Source organism: Mus caroli, chromosome 10 (assembly GCF_900094665.2).
Source record: "Mus caroli chromosome 10, CAROLI_EIJ_v1.1, whole genome shotgun sequence".
Lineage (NCBI taxonomy): Eukaryota > Metazoa > Chordata > Mammalia > Rodentia > Muridae > Mus > Mus caroli.
In genome coordinates this window covers 45,033,858-45,059,689 of record NC_034579.1, presented here as the reverse complement: position 1 = coordinate 45,059,689, position 25,832 = coordinate 45,033,858, and positions in this window count along the sequence as shown.

Here is a 25,832-nt window from a genome sequence, read left to right as displayed (position 1 = left end):
CCTAAAAAAAAAAAAAAAAAAGAATTTATAGAAGATACAAAAGCATGCATAAAAACAATTTTTAGCTTATCTTTGGGATAATGATTGTCAGGTTTTTTTTAAATGATGGTATGCAATAGATCAAATATTAATATTCTGTAATGACCAAATTAATTGCTGTTTGGTACAAGGAAGAGACACTTTTTCAGGTTCTTAAGAACGATTTTTGTTATAGGTTTTCTAAAATGTACGAATTTATCTAACAATTCTTTATTAGCATCACAGCAGCCTTAATAGGATTTTAAAACTGTGTTTTGTGGTGAATGCCACCTAGGCCTTTGCCCTCCTTCGGCCCTTCTCCCAGGCCGAAGAGGATGAAGCGGCCCAATCTGTTGTAGGCCAGGTAGCCTGAGTGAGGGCGCAGAGCACCCCGAGTTCTAGCAGGAAAAATACGGCCACCCCAGGCGGAAACAGGCCGAGGCTCATGGGGGCAATGGCACGTGTGCGACCAGCGCTTCATGGCCCTCCTCTGAGTTCGCTACAAAGGCACCTGCTTTCTGGCAGCCTCCTGTGCCACCACCACTCAGGGGAATCTGCGCACCCCACAGCCCCGCCCCACAGCAGCCAGCAGCTGGCCGGCTCCATGAAGGCCAACGGTAGGTCAGGAGGAGAAGAAAATGACTTTACAATGTTTTCTCTTGCCAAAGAATTGCTGTGGGCACAACTAATATTTAATTACCATTGATTATAATTGATAACAATTATAAAAGCTTTCTTTATTTTCTGCAAAGCCTTTTGTTCTTTGACAGTTAATTTGTGTCTCACTTAATAGCACCTAACAAAGGCTTAAGTTCTCCTGTGGTGAGTTTAAGGTGAGGTCTTCGCCAATTAACATCTCCTGGAAGCTTTTGAAAATAAAATCTTGAAGCAATACATTTTTCGTTCTAGATTTTCTGTACCACAATTTTATAGTATAACTAAAACCCTAAGTATTAAAAAGATATTGCCTCTGAATCTTTTCTGGAGCAACAGCTACTCCCCAGAACTTAAAAAAGCTCCTTGTGTGAGAGCAAGGATTTAAAGTAAACTTTTAGCAAATAAAATACTTTCCACTTAGGAAACGATATACACTGAAAGATTCAAACTCTTAGCTTCTTGTATTGAAGCAGAGACACTAAAAATTTTTCTTACATGAGGTAAGGCTATATAAACCATACGTAGAGGCAAAATTTTCTAGTGATTACAAGCTCACTAGAAGCAAGCTCTTTACAATTTTCCAGATGCAAAGGAAAAAAACAAACTCTTAAATCTATAGTAACTTTACATGAAGTAGGCAAGTCAAATTGCAACGTCCTGATAAATTCTACAGCCTGATTGACCTTTATTTCTTATAAACTTAGAATTTAAACTCTATTTAGAACAACATCTGGATAGCTCTGCAATGGTGCTCTTTTAGCTAAAAGGAATTTTCCCTGAAGGCAAGGTGAGGCAAGTTTCGAGAGCTTCCTTAGGCACCTTTGCAAGACAAAGGAAAGTCACACAAACCTCACAGATTCTGCTCTGAGCTTAGTTCCTCTTGCCTTGAGGACAGATTTCAGAATTTTTAAGTTTCTTTTGCAATATTAGACTATAACTACAACCTTGGGAAAGCAAAACCCAAACAATTTATCACCTTAGAATAAATATCAAAACTTCACTATCATGTTGCGAAATTTGGCTGCCAATTTATACCTATGAATGTATGACAGTGCAAGCTTTAATACTTCATTAAAGAGACATTGCTTTAAATCTTATCTTTACTTCTACTTTCTAGGATAAGAATCACATTAAATATTATCTCAACTAGAAGTATCCTTAGGAGGCCTAGTTTTTTTGGCCTGCATTATGGCACGTGTTTGAAAGACTCCAAACCTGAGTTACCAATTTAAAGCTAACTTTCTAGTAACCAGTGTTACACCTCTTTGATCATACCCAATAACTTATAAGCTAATACTCTTGTGATAAAGACACACAGAGCATATTACACCTCTAAGACCAGTAAAAAAACAAATGAAGCAGATACACCAGTCTAATAAATTTAGACCAATCAAAGAATTTCAATTTTTCTAGCTATAATTATAAGACAAAAAGCACCTTGTCACTAGCTATACGCAATAATCACGATTGCAGAGAATTTTCTTAGGAAGGAACAACTACCAGCCTATTTGCCTTAAAACTAAGAGGTTGCAAACTCCCTTTCTTAAAAAACAAAAACAAAAACAAACAAACAAAAAAAACTTTTTCCAGCAGGAACCCTCCTGCTGTGCTAGATTCTCAGCCAAAGTGTGAGCCACTTTCTTGCTGAACCTGCAGATAAAGTTTTAGCCATCTTTATTTGCCAACATGAAACACAGAACATTCAGTCATTCAGACAACTAGACACAAACACACACGGATTGACACGTGAACGGACCGGTGCACCAGACATTAGACTAGATGTTAGACAACACAAAGAGGGCAGAGAACTTCTTCGGTAAGGGCCAGAGAGAAAAAGGTAGGGTGTCCCCTGAATTTTTCTCTGCCTCTTTGAGAGTTTCAAAATCCATTTTCCTCTATATTACTTTATTAATACAAACCCTGTTCCTGCAGCCTGATGCAGCTCCTGACTGTGGACATCCACCTGATTATTTAATTTAAACCCTTTTTCCTCTCACCTAAAGCAGTTTTAGAAAACTGCAGACAATCGCCTGATCAGCTCCTAGTTCCGATAATTTGCTGCTGACCTAAGTGAGTACAGTGCTGGGTTAGAGCTGATTCAAGCTTAGCCCGTATCTTTCCACACCTCCAGCAACACTTTAGCTGTTAACTGTGCACCCGATATGATTCTTTTCTTTTTCTTCCCGTGGAGCTCCATACCAAGCAGCGTTCCTCCAGCATTTTCTGCCATTCCTCAGGCCCCATGTTCAGAGCCAAACTGTTGGAAGCCTACCTGTGGCTCACAAGAAACGGGGTACACATGGGAGGCAAGCCGGGGCTGAAAAGAGAGGGGAAACTAGGCGGTCAAGAAAAAAAAAATGGAGCTAAGTCAAGATTCCTGATCAAAGCTCAAATGTTTAATAAAAGTCTGCGCTTATAAAGGTGGAAACCCATCCTCTGCCATGCGCCAAGTTTCTTGATATCGCGATGCCAAATTGTTAGCACAGCCTTTTAGCAGTAAATGGCCAAATTCACAGGTTGCAGTTAACTCCGGAAAATCTCAGAGGAATGGTCCTCACCGCAGGTGGTAGGCAGTGTCACATCAAAGGAAACTAGCTGAGTCTGAGGGGAGGAGCTGCACCGCAGGTGGCCCTGCCTCAGTGGCTTAATGTCTGAACCAGCCTGCCTTAGGCTGGAGGAGGTTACATAAATTAATAGTAATGATTTTTCTGTATTTATAATTTCATGACATAAAGTCATAATAAAACAAGGAGTCAAAAATTTGTAAAATTTCTTGTACCTATACCATATTCAACAGGTGATTGTGACAAGTCATTTTACATTTATTTAAACATACATTTGTAATAGAAATGATGAAAGAGTAGGTTTGTCATCTCTCAAAGACTCAGTTATTAGTGCCAGAAATAATTCTGATGACCTGCTTGCCTTTTGCCCAAAAAATACTGTTACACAAAGAATACTATTTTAAATAAAATTAAAGCTCATTGCTTCTCCTGACAGCTCTTGATCTTGGACAAGAAGTGGAAAAGCATAAAGCATAGACAAAAGTCAAGGTTATATTTTTATTATATACATATATAGATATGCATATATAATAAAATACATATACATATGTATATATTATATATATATATATATATATATGACTAGCAAAAATTACAGCCATTGCTCCAACATAAGAACACACACAAAGAATATTGAATCATATTTTTAAGGCAGGAACTATTTTTAACTGTTGGTATCAGTATAATATAAGGCTTTTGAAATTAAGAGTTTTAAATTGTATACTTGGGATGCTTTTTTATAGTCTATTTAAATTATTTTTTTGAATTTGGTATACAGGCCTAACTGCATTCTTTTGTATAACCAGCTATACTGCACATTTGCTAAATTATTTGTTTTTACTCTTGAATAGTAATGATATATTTATCTAAAATATATTTTATTCTGCAATGGCATCTCTCTTACATTTCATTTGTCTCTTAGTCTACTGGACCCAAACCCTTTGATTATTTTTGCTTTAGTATAGATTTTTGCTTGGGACGTGAAATTTTTCATTCAGTTCTTTTTTGATGGTTTTTCTCTATTGTGGGTCCTTGAATTTTTATCCAAATTTTTAGTATTATCCTTTTAGCTTATCTGATTTTATGAAAAGGCAGTTAGAATTTTGGTGCGGTTTACTTGAATGTGTAGACTATATGATGTAGTGTGTGGGATAAATCCATTTGGGAAATGTTGCTTCTTTAGTAACAAAATATTTCAATATCATGAACCCATTGCTATTTATTTAGGTCTTCTACATTTTCTTTTCAATGAATATTTTATTTTTATAGTTTTTTTAGTACATAAGCCTTGTGCTTCTTTGGTTAAATTTACTTCAGTGTATTTTACTCTCTTGGATGGTTTTGGAGATAGAATTGTTTTGAAAATTCTATTTTCAAATTGCTTGTAATTAGTATATGGAAATATAATTGCTGTTATGTCCTGCAAATAAGGTGACCACACTGAGAACTTTGGGTGTTTATGATGGTGTCTTCTTTAAATAAGAATAACTTCATTCACTTCTGCTTAATATGAAGAACTTTACCTGGAAATTTTAGTGCATTGTTATATAGAAGTGATTAGTATGAAGAAGACAAGATGTTGTTGTTATAGAAGTGATAAGTATGAAGGAGACAAGATCTTGTTTGCATAGAAATCTAGACATGCAAACCAGGTTTGCAGAATATAGTATACATTCATGATTGCGATTTTTAAAAATTATTTTTCTTATTTAAAGCAAATTTAAATTTAAATATATTTTGATCATGTTTTCTCCTCCCACAAGTCATTCCAGATTCTTACCCATCCTATGCACCCAACTTCAAGTTCTTTCTCAAAAACAAAAACAGTATTAAATCAGATATAGTAAATCAGATATATCTGTTTAAATCAGATATATTAAATCAGATATATCTGGGTATTAAATCAGATATATCTGTTTCCATTACTTTTGACTAATGATTATGCAGCATATTTTCTTCATCCTTGTACTTAAGTTGCTTGTATACTTGTATGTTTCTTATAAAAAAACATAAAGCTTTGTCTTATAATTTTCAATTTGAGAAAGTGTAACTTTAAATTAGATTGATTAGAAGACATGTGAAAAGATTATTTGAGTTTATGAGATGGATCAACAGGTAGAGAAGTGCTTGCTCCCAAGCCCCAGGTAACTAAGTAACGAAATGTAAAACATTTTACTAAAAGTTTATTCAAAGGATACATTTATGTGTGTACTGACTCTTTACCTTATTTCTTTGTTCTACTCTTCCTTTTCCTTTGCTTCCTTTTAGATAATTTAAAAGGCTTTATTTACTTTTACCCACATGTACTAACTTTAAGTAATTTTATTAACTATAATTCATTATTTAGGACTTGCTTTAAGCAATTATTGTAAAATTTGTAATTTATCATAGTCATTTCTACTGGTGTTTGGGCCATCAAAACTTGGGCTATTTCAGGTCTGATAAGTTATGCTCAGCCACCAATTCTCATTGGGCTAATTAAAAACATAAGTAATAATTAAGAGCAAAGAGAGGAGACTTATTCAATGGGGCAATGTTGGCAGAAGAAATAAATAAAGATGTGCAATAGGCCACCTCCACCCTAAGATCATCTTTGGGATCCAGACACGAGGTTTAGGTTAAATAAAGAGCAAGAGATATACATAGCTTAGCACTCTTTGTCAAGATATGGCCCTGTCAATCATTCACTCAGCATTTTCTAGCTTCTTGTCTGCCTGCAAAATGGTTTTCCAAGTTTTAAAAACTGTTTGAAATCTCTTTCCAGGGGACAATATCCTCCTTCAGCTGGTAGTAAGTATATTTTCATTGCATGGCTCCAGACCTGATTAGGGAAACAAAGTAATGAAGGAGTTATAGATAACATGGATACAACTGATGGGATTAGATGGACTGGGATTTTTGATGGAGAAAATATAGCACCCAAGAAGCTCAGTGTGTGTATTGTATAGTTGAACAAGGAGGTGAGAGCTATTGAAAACAGCTGCACAAAGTTGAGGAGTTATTATGTACAGAGAAACAAAGAGCCAGTGTTTATGTTACACAGATTGATCAAGGAGATATGTTTAGCTAATTTTGGTGGAATCTCTGTAGAGGAGCAGTCTTTAGACCATAAGTATCCAGGGAAGGGAGAAAAGCGGTGGTGGGCATTCTGTACACATGCTACCAACATCTACATATGGCCCAGAGGAAGACTGCTATCTCATTCAGCCTCTCTGCAGGAGAGGTCTTCCATGACCATGGATCTATGGCTATGATTCTTCACATAGCTTTGCCAATATCTACTGCACACATTCACTCAGGAGCTTACTTATTTAGGCCTACCTCTGCTCCCCACAATCATGACATTATTTTCCACTGTGAGATTACTAAAGAAACGTCAATCCCTGGGGTCCTTTGTCCTAATAGCTTGGGATCTAAAGGGGAGACACAATATTTATCTTTAGAATATCTTCACTTTTTCCCTGACAAAACAATGTATTCCTTCTCTCTGTGTTGGTTTTTAGATCTCAATCTTGAGGCCTTCAGTATGAAATTACCTGAAATATGCCTTTATCAAAACCAATAACTATTTTTATTGTAAGCTTTGAGACAGGGTCTTGGTGTGAAGCTAAGGTTGACCTTAAACCCACAAACCTCTGCTTTAGCTTTTATAGGCAAAGACACTATGATGAGCACAACTTTATTTCACTCCTGAAAACTTTCTCTCTTACTTGTAAACAATATTCTCTGAAAATATTGCTGATTGAACATGTGGATGGCTTGGGATTCATGATGCTTCACTGCTGGGATGAAATCTCACCTGTTGGAACATAGACCCAAAAATATAATAGTAGGAGGGAAATTCCAATGCTTGTGAGAAAATAATAAGAAAATAAGACACGAGTCTCATGACCTCAGTTTCTTCAGAACATAGAATCACTCTTAGAAAGTGCTTTCCTGCTCCACCCAGGTAACAGAAGTGCATTTACTTCAGCTATTGTTATTCATATGCCTCTATGGAAAAACTGGGTTTTGTCCTATGTAGCTTGCCCTTGTGAGTGTACAGTTTATTCAGGTGACTCTTCTTAACACTCAGAATATAAATTGTCTCAGGCTTTGACTAAAGTTGGCTATTGCATAGGGCTTTTGTCATTTTTAGGTCCCCATTCTTACAATTTCATGCTGTCAACTAAAGCAGTAAACATATCCCAGTTGGTATGATCTGATACTATGTTTGAGGAAGGTCAAGTGGTAAATGATACAGGCGAAAGGTTTAGCCTCTATCCTATTAAATTTTTAAGGAAGAATCTGGATAAAATTCGCTTCTTTATCAACCTCTATGCCACAGTTTGTTTTGGCATGGGGCAAAAGTGGGAAGAACACCCCGTTCCCTCAAGAAAAGATAGTAATTTCTAGTGTTCTTTGCCAAGGCTTGAATTCTACCTTATTATACATAGAAGCTAATAAATAAAATCATTATGTTACTGATTCACTTAAGCTAGACAGAGACACCGAATATCTAGTTTACAGGAGAATGGCTTATTACTCATAATACAGAAATGAAAATGATGTTTGTGTGTTTGAGTATGTTCTCTTGACCCTCCAAGGATCACATGAGCAACAAAGGGAAGAGGTAAGGGTATATGTGGGCAGTGGTTTTATACTATAGCAGAGGAATACTGAACTGGGTGGGGGTGCTTCTATTTACTTTTCTTAAGGTTTCTGTGAGCTGGGGATTTCACTATTTAGCCTTGGATGATCTGGAATTCACTATGTAGACTATGCTGGACTTAGACTTACAAAAATTCACCAGTGTCTGTTTCCAAAGTGCTAGGATTCCAAATGCAAGCTACAAAATGCGTATCTGGAACCTGTAATTTCATAGCAAGCAACATGTATGATTGTTATTCTTGCCAGAAGAAGACAGTACACCATCCCTCAATACTGTTTGCTATTAATATATTTAAGAAAAATGATATAAGGAACAATGTTTAGGAACTTAGGTTATCAGAGCCCAAAGAATCTGTGGAGGTAGGACAGAGTTTAGGAAGATTGTATCACTTGACATACAACCTAAGAATCCAGCATGTATAGTCTTCTTGATGCCATTACTGTTGCTCTCATGTAATTTACATGCAAAACTTTACAAACAATTCACTTGGGTCTACTTTTATGCATATTCTGTAATCAACTTAGAAGATTTCTCTTCCCTGCCTCTGTTCAAAGCTTTTGCTTAATCGTGTGCATCCATGACTATTACTCAGCTGTGTATTCCAGAGGTTTCCATGGAAGCTTCCTGGGGTTGATATCTGTGCAGCTTTTCCCTGTCTTTCTGTAAACTGTCTAAGCATCCAGGCCTGGACTCCCAGGTCTGCAATGTGGTTGAGTTTCTCCTCCTTGTCCTATGCTTAGGAAATTCAGCCATGAGTCACACCAAACACAGAGATGACTTTAGTGTCTGAAATTTCACCCTCTAATATCTGTCTTGTTTTTTCATTGTTTTAGGAGATATGAAAAATTTGCTTTCTCTTTCTCTCAGACATGAAGCTGGTTGATTTTTGATAACAGATTTAAAGTTTTTAAATAGTTTTATTTATGTACAATTTTTAAAGGAAACTCTCCAGTTCAAAAACTTTTCATACTTATTGAACAGTAATTAATCACATTCTTTAATGACATTAAACTGCTTTATCTGTCATATGTGACTTATTACTAATATTTTCTTTGATCGTATAATACAATTTGTCTATTTTTCTTAGATTTTTTAAAAAGAGCAATATTTTTGCTTAGCTCATTCTATTTTATCTATTTTCTTTTGAGCAGGGAGAATGTACACTGACCTCCTTTTATCCTAATTTTTTTATAAATGTGTATATTATTTTAAATTAAAATAGAAGTCCATCATTTCTTCCCTTCCCATTCCTTTCTTCACCTTCTTAAAGTCACCTTCTACTCCTCAAATTCACAGCTTCTCTTTTTTGTTTGTTATTGTTACCTATATGTATAAATCAACAAAGATAAAACTACAACCTGCTAAGTCTGCTTAGTGTTGTAGATTATATATATATATATATATATATATATATATATATATATATATATATATACATACACTTTAGGATGCACCATTTGGAATTGGACAACCAATTAAGAGGATCATTCTTTAATTTTGGTATAATTATTTCATTTATTTAAGGTCAACCCCTTTTTAACTGCATAGATATATTCTTCATCTCAATTTATTTTTTTATATTTTCTCTCTCAGCACCAAAGACTACTAGCCAATACTTAACCCAAAGTGGCTATGTGTCAGTATACTATCATTGTTATCTACACATTTTCTAATTTCAGATACAACTTCTTTCCTTCCCTTTGCTCATTATTTAGAAACAATGCTTTTAGTTCATACTTCTATGAGGCTTGCTGTTTACACTTCTGAGTTTGTCCCTCTGGAGATGCTCTTTGCTCCTTCAGAATTAACTGTGATCTTTTCTGTTTCCATCAGTTTAGAGTTCATCTTTGTCATTTTCGTAGTTTAAGTGATTTTGCCCTGATGTTAAGAGTTGTGCTTCTGTTAACTCTTTCTTATTTATCCTATCTTCTATTGTTCCTCAGTGCTTACTTAAAGCTACCTTTGGTGCTGCAGTAGATGATAAAAACTTATGTTAAACCTCTGCTCAGATACTACATCATTATCAATGGGGAGAAAGAGAACTTAATTCTCCATATTCATTTTCCCTTTTATTAAAAATAGTTTTTCTTTCACATAGTATATCCTGGATAAGTATTTCTAACCCAGAAACCCTGGCTTGTGACTCAGATACAGGCTTTCACCTTTAGTTAGCTGGGATACCGAAAGATTTTCATCATTGTTCCTTCTCTGTGTTAGGACATTATAGTCCGTATCCTCTTAAAGCCATGATCTAAGTGTAAAAATTAGTGGATCATGGCAGCAGTATTAAATTCACATTGGACCCACCAGTGGGCCCTAAAATTTGTGTACCATGTTCACCCAGTTGTGGTGAAACAAGGAAGTCTGTGAGTTGACTAGAGGACGTCACTAATGTGCAGTGGATTGCTTCTGAGATTTTCCTTTGTGAATTTTTAAGGCTATATATTAATGAAATGGAGGTACATTCTCAACCATTTTAAGAATCTGGAGACAATGTTTTTATAGGTCCCTTCTGTTTTTCACTCCTCACAACTGCTAACCCCTCAGTACTAGCTGTGCTTTGCTTTACTTAGACTGTCTGTCTGTGAACTTGAGAAAATCCAGAAGACCCTGTGAAAACTGTCCAGTAGCTTAAGAAGTAGTTTCTCTTGGTGTTTCTTCGACCTTGCAGAAAATAACTATTTTATCTAATTAAAGCAACACCAGCTATTTGTGATCCTTAATTAACTTTTTTGTTGTGGTTCATCAACAAAAAGTGGCAGGTTGTCCCTGAAATAACTTGGATGTTGCTTTCAAAATAATAGAATTCTGCAGAGCATGGAAGAGAAGTTATTTGTTCTCACAAACCATGGATTTTCTTATGTTTTAGAGAATAGAAATGCTATGAAACATTAAATGCATATTGACTTCCTATTTGCAAGGTTCACACGAGTTTGAGAGTACAAAACAAATAAGAAGTGTTAGCAGAAGGCTTTGCCAAAGACAGAGTGTGTGACAAATCTTTTATAAACCTATGACACTCCAATCAGAGAGAAAAAGTCAAGACGGACCAGTAGAATACCAGAGACATGAAGGGAAATGGAGAAACATGTCCAGGTATAAAGGTTTAAGACATAATAAGGGGACTGGGGACAGAGATATTAATGGTTAGTCAGCCAAAATTAAAGATTCTTATGGAAATACACTATTTTGTAATCTAATTAAAATACATACATACACATATATACATATGTATATTAAAAGGGAGTTTGAGCATAAATACATTGCATTGGTAGACATGTTGTTCCCAGGAACATTGGTTATTAAATAAAAGTCTCAATGCTGGTATTGAATTTTTGTTCAGAGTGTCTCTAGAATTATTTATACTTAACACTTAGACCACTCACGAGTCTTTGGACTAACCACTAACAACCACAATAAGTTTCTCTAACCGAGGTTGGGAGTAACACAAATCCATGGTTATAAATAAAAATATTTTGAATACAGTCAACAGCATGATCATTTAGCAATATAGCATCAGTCAGTAGGTCCCTCAGGCCACTGCCTACACTATGTGTTGGCTTTTTGCCAGGTTATAATACCAGTCATCAAGTCCCTCCAGTGATGCAAACCTTAAATCTAAACAGAAAATGGTTGGTTACCTCATATCTGGCATGCCACTATTGCACTAGTGGGTACAATTTGCCAGCAGGTTGATATTGCAGCATGAAGAGTCCAGTGCTATGCAAGATCATTGATAGCTTTTTCTTTCTGAACAACCTAAATGGCATATTCTTCCAGTAAGTATATTAGTCAGCAGGGAGAAAGTTTACAGCAAGATATTGGTTTCTCTATGTACTGCATACAAATTTAGTAGTTATTTGTAAAATAGAGTCTTACTATGAGGTTATGGGGGGGGGTCACTAACCCTGTAACACAACCCTGTAACACAACCCTGTGTCACTTTGGGTGCCTCTAGAAAAGTAGTTCTCAACCTTTCTAATGCTGTGACTCTTTAATACAGTTTCTCATGTTGTGGTGACTCACAAACATAAAATTATTTTGCTTCTACTTCATAACTGTAATTTTCCTACATGATGAATTACCATCACAAGAAGTCATGACCCATATTTTGAAACTACTGTTCTTGGGTGTGGTGGCACACAGCACGCCTTTAATCCCAGCACTTGGGAGGCAGAGGCAGGTGGATTCCTGAGTTTGAGGCCAGCCTGGTCTACAAAGTGAGTTCCAGGTAGTCACTTTATCTTGGGAACAACATGGCTGCTGAGAAGTTGTTCATGACCAAGAGGATGGGATCCACCCATGCACAAATGGACGATACTAACTGAAGGCATGATTATTAGTAGTAATAACAACAAATAAATAATAGAAGAATATTAAGCTGGGAGGAAGAAAGAATAGGGACACTAGGAAGAGTTGGAGAGAGATAGTTGTGGATAGATATGACCAAATATATTACATAAATATTTTAAGAGTACAAGGAAACAAATATATTAATTTCTGTATTTTTATGTTATTTTTTATTATAGCATTTAGTGCAGTATTTCCAATGGTTTCTTTCACAAGATATTTATCAAGCATTCTCTATGTGTTAGAATTCAAGGGACCTAAGATCTCACTTGTTAAATATACATACAGACAATTAACATGCAGTCACCTAGTGCTGAAGTAGAGTGGAATGAATGACTCCAAACTTCATTTGTGGTGAGGGTTTGTCCTGCTGAAGGAAGCAAGGGTGGCTGTGACTGAGAATGGGATGGCTTGTTCTAACGGAGAGAGACTTTTTCTTTAGTACTTTATAAAATCCTGTTCATTCTGCAGAAATAATATTTCAGGCAGAGAGAAGCAGAGATATGAGTCTGCATACTATATTCAGAGAACAGTAAGACATGGTGTCTGAAATCAATGCCAGAAATTTCTAGGGCAAGGTGATAATGTCTAATGTTCAGGACTTGAAGATAGATGAGGACTCAGCTTATGACCTGCCAGGGAACAGCTACAGTTAAATGATAATGGACAAGACCAGGCTGTGAGGCAAAGCTAAAATGAACTAAGATTCACTATAGACATGTTGTAGGAAAGAGCCTGAGGAAATGGAGCAGTAGACTTAAAATGAAGAAATTGATTCATAATTGTACCTGAAGTTTATTTTCAGATCTATGACATAATACATGATTTTCAGATATATAGCACACAAAGAACAAACTTATAATCAGATGGGTTATTTGCGAGCATTTTATAAAAGAAGCATGCCAGCCTACTGACTTACAGCAAAGGCAAGACAGCTATGCAATGAATTATGCTGTTCATTTCATTTATCATTTATACACAACATTGATTGAAAGACTTTCATAAGAAACTCTGTAAAAATGAAGATCTAGGGTTTGTATAATGAAAGGCAGAATTTTAACACAAGATTCTCTCTCTCTCTCTCTCTCTCTCTCTCTCTCTCTCTCTCTCTCTCTCTCTCTCTCTCTCTCTCTCTCTCTCACCTGTCTCCATGGTTTACTTACCTTTTTGCAAAGACAAATAAGGGAGTTAAAGAGATATCTTTTGACTTTCTAATGGAAATTTTAGAGTATATACTAGGATTGAAGAGAAGACAGGAGGTCCAGCAAAAGTGCTGCTGCTTAAATTGCATGTTGTGGAGGAGTGCTTGGGGAGCTTTGAGATGTCCAGAAATAGAACTGTTCTTCAAACTTTCTAGGCAGACCAGGTGCCACCCAATATAGGGACTAGGTTTTCTGTGTGCACAGCTGGCTGTGGGTGGAACAGCTATATCCACCCAAGCTGGGAATTGAAAATCAGTTTCGTTGAAATTGTCTCTTTGAATTTATTTTTTTCTTTCTGAACCCACTAGTTACTATCAGTGCTATCTTTCTTTGTTGTTTTTGTTGTTGTTGCTGCTGTTTTGTTGTTTTGTTTTAAGTTTAGTTTAGTATTTGGTTGATTGCTTTTGTTTTTTGTTTTATTGTTGTTGATAATGATGGTTGGGTTGATTTGGGGTTTTTTGTTATTTGATTATTCCATTTCTAGTCCTTTGTCATTTCTTTTAACTAGATCCATCTGAACACTTAGAGAATTTTTACTTTGTGGAATATATTCTCTTAACTCAAAGTGGGCACATTCTTTAAGAAAAGGACAGAAATGACCAGAAAGTTTGTCCTCACAATATTTTCATATATAAAGGTAAGCTTTGCCATTAACCACATGAATTAACACTGGACCCAATCTTTCTGGCACCTTAGAAAGTAATGACCTTGAAGCAGCACTGAGGGAAGAGGGAAGTTTCTGAATGTAGAGGTGTTGGGAGTGAGGTTCTTATTCTCATGTGATTTTTATATCTCTTGACAGAAACATAGTTTGTATGCCACTTACTGCTATGAGGTAATTGTTTCCATAAGTACAATCCAAAATATTTTCATTTTAAAATGCCGTATAGTAAATGATGGTGTATTTTTAGAGTTCTGTTTCAAATGGATGTTTACCATTTATTTTGTGGCAAGACATTTCAGAATAGTGGTTAAGCTTAAAGGATACACATTTTTAATTATAAAAGATACATATTTTAAACTTGGTAAATATTTTCATCTGTTCATGGATTATTAGATGGTGATCTTGGTCTCTTTTAAAAGTAAATATGAGATTTACTCATCACTTATATCTTATGGCTATTCGTCAACAGAGCTTCATGGCACATGTGGTAAAGTGCATGCTGGAGTCACCATTGTAAAGGATTCAATGTATAGTAGGATGCAATTCTTAAAAATGGTGAAATAGGGAAAAGGGGACCTGAAGACTCTTGGGGGTAGCAACACATATGGAAAGGAGAGAGATAAATGCTACTTACAGTGTTTAAAAAACCCAGAGGAATTACATTGTTTTATGTTTACTCAAAAATTGCATATTATATATCAGTGTATATATGTGTATATTTAATACACATACATATGGGAGTGTGTGTGTGTGTGTGTGTGTGTGTGTGTGTGTGTGTGTTTATATCTTGAAACTTGAGGTTACAATGTTTCTATCCCTTATCTAACAAAACTCCCAATGCCAGGCATGGGAAACCTCCTTTTGAGTTGTTGGTCTGGGGAATCCAAGAGTCCCACCCAAAACAATATAAGTTATTGCCACTGCTGTTTGTTGCCATCTACAAAAAGAATGTAAAACGTTATTGCTAATTCAGACTGGGTCTTAGAAGAGCCAATATGGATCTGACCAGACAACCTACTCCCTGAGGACTAGCTCTAATAGTACTAGAAGGAGCAATACAAGCTGCCAATAGTCCTATCCAGCTGTAACATCTATAAAACAACAATTACCAGGTTGACAGTAAAAAAATTTCCGAAAGTGCGATAGTACCTTATGTACTGTAAACTTATCCAATATGGAACTTAAAAGCTAACTTAGGTCCAACATTTTCCTAAACCAGTACAATACCCAACATTATATATATTTAATACACAGATCATCCCTCACCAAAAAAAGTTACTTTGTGCATCAGATAGACACTATTACAGATATCCACAACTGGCCAAAATTAAGGAGATAACTGACTATAGGAAGACCAGATCCAGTGAATACCCTTACAACACAAACCACACACTTAAGGCTCAGGGAATATTTCCCAAAATGGGTGGGAAGAGCTAGGGGACCAAGATGTTTGCTGTGAGGTTTTGAGTTCCAGAGAGAGAGAGAGAGAGAGAGAGAGAGAGAGAGAGAGAGAGAGAGAGAGAGAGAGAGCATGGATAGGAGGCAGTGGATCTGGATCTTGAAGGAGTTGGTGTTAATTGTGATGAAAATTTTGCATTGAATTTTTAAAAATCAGTAATATATGTCGTTTCAAAATGCATCATACAAGATCTCTAATATTGAGTCCCAAATAGTGGAAGTATCCAATACATCTGTGTAAAATATTCTTTAAAAGTTAATATTATTCTGTGAAAATCCAATCCATGGGAATTTGGCAAGAAAGTATCATTAGTTTCTGACTCCAGTGGTTTTAACATTTTTTACACTCATATATTATCTCTCATCTAGCTACCTACTTATCTATTTATCTATCTATCTATCTATCTATCTATCTATCTATCTATCTATCTATCTATCTATCTATGTGTGTTTGTGTATGTGTGTGTGCATGTGTGTGTGCACATACAAGTATTCCACAGCATTTGTGTAGTAGAAATCAAAGAACAACTTTGGGTAGGTTTCTTGTGTAGGTTACAGGGGTTGAGCTTGGTTTGTTAGATTGGCAGCAAATATTCTTAACTACTGAACCATCTTACTGAGCATCTGGTGCTTTTGAGAGAGATTCACATTCTCTTCTCTTAATGGTGAAGATAGATAGCTAAATCTAATACACTTTAAGCAAATTTATTCAAATGTTTCCTAGTTTACTTACTTCTCCGGGATGAAAGCACTTTGGCCTTCTGTCTTCAGTACTCTATTGCCTCAGTTCTCTCTTCGCCCAAGTTGAGCTTCCCCAGGGAACTACCGAAAGGTGGAGTACTTCTTCCCCCTTCATCTTACTTAAACTAAAAAGAGTATACATTCTGTGACAATGTCAACTGCTGTTATTAAACACACAGAGTACAAAGCCTGCTACATGAAATTGGAGCTGCAGAGATTAAAGGACATAAGTGAAATACGGACTAGGCCCTGAGTATTTCCTTGCTTCCCCATAGCTACTTTAAGTCTCAGCACATAGGTAGACTCATAGGAATTTAAACAAGGCATAAATTTTCTTTGGAGGTTCCAAAGGCTACAGTGCATTATGTAAACTGAAATGACTCTCCTATAATACTGATCAGCTCTTTTTTTTTTTTTTTTTTTTTTTACTTTTTCTTCCCCTAAAGGAAGGAAGAACAATCTTCCCCTTGTTAATAGTACTTCCCCTTAAGAAAAGAACTGTGCTGAGTGCCTTCAGGCTAAAGATAGTGCAGTCACCTTCCTACATTCCCTCAATAGACAAATACTTAGTTTTCTTGTCAAAGAATATGATTTTCTTCAATTGTTTTTGTTTTATATACCCGATCTTGGATTTCATTTAAAAGGAAGGAAAGACTTGACATATTTTTCACCAGTAGTCTTAACATGTCAATTTAAATGGACCTTAGAGAAGCAGGATATTTATTATACGTACTTGGGAGGGGCAATAATGCTGGTAGGTTTTCAGGAGCTCACAGGAAGAGAACCTCCACACTTCCACACACAGCCTAAACCCTGTGAGTAAATGATTCAGGCAAATGGGCTGGAGAGATAGAAGAATAGTCTTCATTAAAAGCACCAAAAGCAAAGTGTATAAAATATAATCTGTAAGTAAATTTTCTCTTATAAATTATATGAGAATATGCTGGTGCAAACTACAGTCTTAAATATAAATTACAGAATGCATTGGCCAGGTTCACACTACTAATTAAAAGTTATTTTCAATCAGTGAAAATGATGTCAAATCATCCTTTTCCCTACATGTGAAGCACCATGTTTTCTCTGATTTCTTTGGTAAAAAATGGTATCATAGATGTTCTCCAGAGGTTATTAGAATATCTGAGATGAACATGAATCCAAAGTTAAAGACAATTATACTAATAACCAGCAGAGTATATGCGCAAATACTGCAGAAAGTGAAATCTTTGGAAATTTTAGTAAGTTTTCTTGCATTATCAAAAAGACTTTAGATACTTTTGGTTTATTCACCTACAGAAAATTATTACTTTGTCTTGTCTTCCTTTTATGTTGTGTGTGCTCCCATGTGCCCTCACTCTCCATTATAAGGCATTGCTTTGCTATCTTCCTGTGTGTTTAGATTCCTTGCTCCTCGATGATCTAATAAGGGCTGTGCCATAGAAGTGGGCTCATTTGAGTCGTTTTATCTAATTAGTGATAAGAACTTCCAAATGTGCTATTATCAATGTTGGGTGCTTGAGATTATATTTGCTTATCTACTTGGTTCAATGTGCTCAGAATATATAGTAGCAACATCATGAAGCTTTTCTCAAGCTACAATTGCGTAGGTTACATGAAGTAAGGCTCAGCAGACCTTCTTCACGGAGATCTCAAAGCTGCTGCCCTTATACCAATTGCTCCTTTTCTTGTACTTGCAGATTCACAGCTGGATCTCCTCGTGAAAAGTGAGCACATAATAATTGCACTAAATGTGCATTACATTACTTTGCAAAGTGATAGTGGCATCCATTATCAATCCTGTGTTTGAAAAGTTTAATCAGCTATTCAAATTTTCATCAGGATACAAATCAACATGTGAGTTCCCAGCCAAAAGCATTCTATTTATCACATAAATATTCGTTAATTAAGGAGAGCAGAGGCCCCTACTCTTTCTTTGCATTCTAGAGGTACACACAAATACCTCTGGAACAATAAATAAAAAACATGAAAATTATAAATTTATGCATATATGTATATATGGATATATGGAATTTTGATATATTATTTAGTTGGCAACTATATTAGTTTCAAATAGTATGTCACTTCACAGAGATTTAGTATTAATATTCCTCAGGAAATCAAGTTGAAGGAACTGGAATTAGAGAGTCCAAAAATGTTAATAAATTGTATTATAGAAAAGCAAAGTAAATAAATGCAGAGAAGTGACTTGCTGATTGATTCATGAAATTTTATTTTGTTCCTTCAGCATTAAATCTTCAGCACACCAGCTCACTTAAACCAAAATGAAACTAAGTGGACTATCTGAGATTACAATCATGAGTTACATACAATGGATAGATCTATGTTGGTTAGCTTTGTGAAAGACATGATGCCTTTTGTATCTTCTGTGCTCCAGTGGGGACCTTAAGGGCAAAGTGACTTCTAGTCTCTGTCACAGCAGGTGCCCTACTTGTACAGCCCAGGGATCACAGCAAGTACTGACAGGAAAAGTAGGAGGGAGGGAAGAGGCAACATAAGCCACTTTAGTCTTTACTCAAGCTAATTGTTCTTAGATAAGTGGATAGAAGTTTTAAACCTTTTCCTGGAATAACATACCACTCTAAGGTAAAGGACAGGAATGGTCAACAGATCTATGGAAACCATGACTAAATGTGCCTGTAGGAAGGAGGGAGGAAACATGTTTGGATAATGCAGATAAAACAGAAAATAATTTAGTTAAATCTATCATTCTCCTTATAAGATACAGCTTAAACCACAAACGTGTATTCTCAGGAAGTTATGTAGTTCTATATATTCCATCTAAAACTGACATTTTTGCTTTGTTTGTTTGTTTTAAGTCACTGAACTTGGACTTATATGAAATGGCATATAGAACATAGTTGACGGACATCAGCTATTTATGAATAAGAGGCTGAAGGAGTAAAGGCACAAAAGAGAAAGAGTGAATGCATGAGAAGGCAAAGAAATACAAGATAAATTGGCAGAGCACTTGCCTGGTATGTTCAAGGTCCTGGGTTTAATGCCCAATACTGAAAAAAAAAAAGGCTTAGTTCTAAAGTGTGAAGTGTTGTTGTTGTGAATATTGCTACCCAAGCATAAGTTCCCAAGCAAGTACCTTTACCTCATTTGTTTTTCTACTACCTCATTTAAATGTAAAGAATAGTTAGGCTATTTAGGGAGAACCTAAAGACTTCCAGCATACTAATGGAAAGACATGTGTCAGCAGATCTACCTTATTGCCTAGAGAGAGACTCTTGTATAACACATCAGGGAGTCTTAGATGTGCATCTTCTCTTCCATTTTGCTTTTTGTTGTCACTCTTCAGTTGATAAAGTTACTATCACCAGGTCCTTGTTCATCTTTCTCTGGCAAGTGGAGATGGGTAGAACATTCTCAGCAGTGGGTAGTACCCTTGGTACACACACTTCAATCACTAATACCACCTTGTGAAAAATTATGATGGGTGAGTCTTTTGTGTGTGTGTGTGTGTGCATATTAACAGGATTCAGAAGTAACAAATATCAGCAATTGAAACTTGAAAGCAAGGTATCTCTAAGTTCATGTCACAAAGCTGAATGGAACATAGATCACTACTTTTTTGCTCTGTGTGTGTATATGCGCTTTCTGCCTGGGTGTGTGTGTACCAGCCTCCACCAGCATAAAGGAAAAGAAGATAGAAGATGGAATCCTGAGGCAGAAAATCACCAATCCTTTCATAAACATAAACTCTCTTTTAAGCAGCTTTTTCAGTACCACAATAGTGCCAATTAGTTTACAAAGCATTTCTCTGCTTGTATGGGAAAAGATTAACTTAGAAATCTAGTTTGTTCACTTGGGCAATGAGAAGTTTTGTCTATTCACAGAATCCTTAATCTTTCTGCCTCTCTGTACTTCAGGATAATGGCTGTGCTGCTAAAATCTTCCCTGATTTTGAGGCTCATTTCCTTTTTCTTCCTTCCATTCATTTGGGTTTAATCATACACTTTTAAAGCCTCTTAAAAATTTTCTCCTTTCAATGTATTTAACCACTTTTTCTATAAGTATCTGAAGGATGATTTTTGAAAATTCTGCTCATTTAAATACTTTTAAGTTAATCACACTGCTATGTGCTCTCATCTGTCTCCCCCACTTTCATAATAAATATTGAGAATGTGACACACCCTTGGCAAGAATTTAAAGTATATGGTTGTTCTGAGCAACGGTTTATTTGATATTTGGAAACTCACTGTGGTAATGCCTGACTTCCAAGGTAGATAAGTTTACCTCTTTCCTTTAGAATGGGTAGCCAGATGTTTTGTATTTTCGAAGTCTATGCTTTTCCACTCTACCAGTCTGTCTTATAACATCCCCATTTTCTATAAATCTACACTAATACTTCTCAGAAATTAATGGCAACAGGCTTGAAAACTCTGCTATCAGACTTCTAGAGAAAGAGGATTCATGAACATAGAGATGCATTTGAACTGTGCCCTGAGAGCATATTCTCAATGGCAAGTAAATGAAGGAAATGGTATTTACTATAGGGATTCAGAGAATGAAACAGAGGTCATTCAGGAGAACCAGAGTGTAAAGTGTTGGTATCACCTCTGTATCTAGAAATCCAGCTGCTTGTGACAGTGGCCAGTGTACCAAAAAAGGACCTTCAGATGACTTCAGAAATCTGACATTACACTGGGATTTTTATTGGTTGTTTTTATTTCTCTAGGTGGTAAGATTTTCAGTCATGTTTAGGATTGATCCTCCTGATTCCAGACTGGAGAGACTGCTACTGGAGGCCTTCAGCCAATCTGGTTTCAGAGTGTCTGCTTTGTTCCTTCTTAAGCATCCTTCACTTGTTTGAACCCATGCTTGTGAGTGTGAGATTTAATTCTTGGCTTATGCCTCAAATCCTGCTCAGTAAACTTCTGTGGGTCTTACATGAATAGGTTCTCTTCTATATTACCTTGCTTATCCCTCAATTCTCAGAGAATAACTTTATGCCTGAACCAACTTCTCAAAGGCAGTTCCTTAAGACCCACTGCCATATTCCTAAAGATGGCACTTTATTTTATAGCCAACCCACTACCGTGACAGAAAGTCTAAACTTAATATTGATAAAATACAGAGTTCTTTATAGTTGTGAGTTTGTCCCTCTTATCATTTCCTCTTGTTAACCCATCTCCAAATTGTTATCTATCTCTGTCTCTGAATCTCCTGCTTTAGCCTCCTCATTTTTTCTCTCTTTGCCATTGCTTTAAACCTTCTAGTGCAAAATACTTATCTATGCTGAGATTTAATTGTATAGAGTCTTGTATTTTCTTTTATCTATTAAACTTGATATATTAACTTTTTAAATTGTATGTATATAAGTGTATACATGCCACTGTGCCTGTGTACATGTCAGAGAAAAATTGCAGTGGTCAGTTTTATTTATTTATTTTCAAGACAGGGTTTCTCTGTATAGCCCCAGATGTCCTGGAACTCGCTTTGTAGACCAGGCTGGCCTCAAACTCAGAAATCCGCCTGCCTCTGCCTCACAAGTGCTGGGATTAAAGGTGTGCGCCTCCACCTCCCGGTTTAGTGGTCAAATTTTACCTGTTACCCTGCTGAGATAGGATCTTTCTTGATTCTGCCAATGTACAATTCATCCCAGGTTAGCTGGCAGGCATGCTGGAGGCAGACTCCTGTTTCTCCCTCACATTTTGCCATAGGAGTACAACATACCACCATCTTGATTTTAGGTGGGTTCTGGGGATTAGACTTAGGCCATGAAGCTTAAAAGGCAAAAGGTTTTACACAATGACTCATCCTTAAACCCCATTAAGATCTTTAAACTCACATGATATAATACTTACATAGTTATAGGCTATTAGAAAATACTGAACAATCTTTAACAAAGGACAGAGAAAGGAGCTGGGAAGATTGCTCAGTGGTTACAGTACTTGCTGTGCAACCAAGAATATCTGAGTTTGCATACTTACAACCCACAATGCAGGGCAGGCATGAAAGTTTGATTACAATTCTAGTGTTGGAATGCAGAGATTCCCAGAACTGCTAGGGAGACTAGTTGTATAGGTCAGCTCTTTGATTAATTAAGAGATGTAGCCTGAAAGAATAAGGTAGAAGAGTCTGGAAAATATTTATCTATGTTAAACTTGTGGTCTCTCACATACACATATACACTCATAACACACACACACACACAGAGAAAGAGAGAGACAGAGACAGAGAGAGAGAGAGAATAAAAAGTCAAAAGAAGAGGAATCAATTTTAACAATTTAGATGGTAGGCACTAACCTGTTTTGGAAATAAAAATTATTTACTTAAAATAATAAATACCTACCTTTTAGGTTAGTTTGGATTGGAATAAAACTATAATTAGAAACTTTACTCTTTAAATTTCAAAATGTCTTCACACACATCAGCAATATTGATATCCTTACAATCGCTATTTAAGCTTTTTGAAGTTATTCTCTTATCAATGGTTCAAGCTTGGATGGATGTATTATGGGAACCCAGTCTTCACGGTGTTGACATTGATGGATTATGCACTATTTTTGCCATCACATATATAACAATATTTCAGTATACTACATTGAGACACCATGCTTGGAATCCAAATTAAACCTTGTTTCCTCAAATAGCATGCTTAGTAACCTGTAATTGTTATACCAGTACATTTCTACAGTGCTGTAAAGTAACACAAAAATCTACCTCATTTGGCAGTTTTAATGTACCTAAATTTTTTTTTGTAATCTAAAATGTGAATATTTAAACATCAAATTACTGAACACAATATTTTCATTTTATAAAATATGATTAACTGTACATCCTGACTTTTAATTTAAGGTGGATTTAGCTTGTAATTTTAAAAGTACTTTTATGACTAGAAGCCATTTTTAGTTGTAATTAAAATTATATTAAGTGAATCTTGGAAAATGTAACACCATAAACTGTTACAGTGGTGCTAATCTGATAAATCCCCAAAGCAATGAATGTCATTAGCACTTTAGCCAAATGGAAAACAAACAGAAGGAAAGGCAGAGGAACAAACCTGATTCTAGCCTTAATGTTTAAAAAGATCATCAGGAATGCTGACTGTGCTAATTTGAATAAGAATGGCCCCGGCTTAGGCTCACATATTTGAAAGATTAGTCATGAAGAAGTAGCACTATTTAAAAGGATTAGAGGAGTTAGGAGGAAATGTGGCTCTAGCTATATATGTAGCAGCAGATAGCCTAGTTGGTCATCAGTGGGAGGAGAGGCCCTTGGTCCTGTGAAGGCTCTATGCCCAAGTATAGGGGAATACCAGGACCTCGAATGGGATTGAGTGAATTGGCCTTGTGGTATCAAAAGCCCATGACAAGTCCAATGTCTCCTTCTTCCAGTGTCTCCTTCTTGGCCTATGGTTCAAATTGTAACTTTTTTTGTTGTTGTTGTTAATTAGATATTTTCTTTATTTACATTTCAAATGTTATTCCATTTCCTAGTTTCCCATCCAAAAATCCCCTATCCCCACCCCCACCCCTGCTCCCCAATTCACTCAATCCCATTTGAGGTCCTGGTATTCCCCTATACTAGGGCATAGAGCCTTCACAGGACCAAGGGCCTCTCCTCCCACTGATGACCAACTAGGCTATCCGCTGCTACATATATAGCTAGAGCCACAAGTTCCACCATGTGTTTTCTTTGATTGGTGGTATAGTTCCAAGGAGCTCTGGGGGTACTGGTTAGTTCATATTGATGTTCCTCCTATGGGACTTCAGATGCCTTCAGCTCCCAGGGTATTTCTCTAGCTCCTTCATTGGGGACCTTGTGCTTGTCAAATGGATGATTGTGAGCATCCACTTCTGTATTTGCCAGGCACTGGCAGATTCTCATAGGAGACAGCTATATCAGGCTCCTGTCAGCAGGCTCTTGTTGGCATCTGCCTAGTGTCTGGGTTTGGTGGGTTTCTTATGGGATGAATGCCCCAAGTGAGGCAGTCTCTGGACAGTCATTCCATCAGGCTCGGCTGCAACCTTTGTCTCTGTAACTCCTTCCATGGGTATTTTGCTCCCCCTTCTAAAATGGATTCTGAGCTTCTGGGCTAATAGCCACTTATCAGTGAGTGCATATCATGTGTATTCTTTTGTGATTGAGTTACCTCACTCAAGATGATATCCTCCAGATCCATCTATTTGTCTAAGAATTTCATAAATTCATTGTTTTTAATAGCTGCGAAGTACTCCATTGTGTAAATGTACCACATTTTCTGTATACCTTCCTCTATTGAGGGACATCTGGGTTCTTTCCAGCTTCTGGCTATTATAAATAAGGCTGCTATGAACATAGTGGAACATGTGTCCTCATTACATGGTGGAGCATCTTCTGGGTATATACCCAGGAGTGGTATTGCTGTATCTTCCAGTGAAACTAGGCCCAATTTTCTGAGGAACCCCCAAACTGATTTCTAGAGTGTTTGTACCAGCTAGCAGCCCCACCAGCAATGGAGGAGTATTCCTCTTTCTCCACATCCTAGATAGCATCTGCTGTCACCTGAGTTTTTATCTTAGCCATTCTGACTGGTTTGAGGTGACATCTCAGGGTTGTTTTGATTTGCATTTCAGTGATGATTAAGGATGTTGAACATTTTTTTAAGGTGCTTTTCAGCCATTCCGTATTCCTTAGTTGAGAATTCTTTGTTTAGCTCTGTACCCCATTTAATAGGGTTATTTAGTTTTCTGGGGTCCAACTTCTTGAGTTCATTGTATATATTGGATATTAGCCCCCTATTTGATTTAGGATTCATAAAGATCTTTCCCCAGTCTGCTGATTGCCTTTTGGTCCAATTGACAGTGTCTTTTGTATTACAGAAGCTTTGCAATTTTATGAGGACCCATTTTTCAAATCTTGATCTTAAAGCACAAGCCATTGGTGTTCTGTTCAGGAATCTTTCCCCTGTACCAATATCTTCGAGGCTCTTCCCCACTTTCTCCTCCATAAGTTTCAGTGTCTCTGGTTTTATGTGGAATTCTTTGATCCACTTAGACTTGAGCTTAGTGCAGGGAGATGAGAATGGATCAATTCACATTCTTCTACATGCTAACCACCAGTTGTGCCAGCACCATTTGTTGAAGATGTTGTCTTCTTTCCACTGGATGGAATAGAATTGAAGACCCAGAAATGAGCCCACACACCTATGGACCCTTGGTCTTTGACAAGGGAGCTAAAACCATCCAGTGGAAAATAAGACAGCATTTTCAACAAATGGTGCTGGTACAACTAGTGGTTATTATGTAGAAGAATGCGAATTGATCCATTCCTGTCTCCTTGTACTAAGGTCAAATCTAAGTGGATTAAGGAACTCCATATAAAACCAGAGACACTGAAATTTATAGAGGAGAAAGTGGGGGAAAGCCTCGAAGATATGGGCACAGGGGGAAAATTCCTGAATAGAACAGCAATGGCTTGTGCTGTTAGATTGAGAATCGACAAATGGGACTTCATAAAATTGCAAAGCTTCTGTAAGGCAAAAGACACTGTCAATAAGACAAAAAGGCCACCGACAG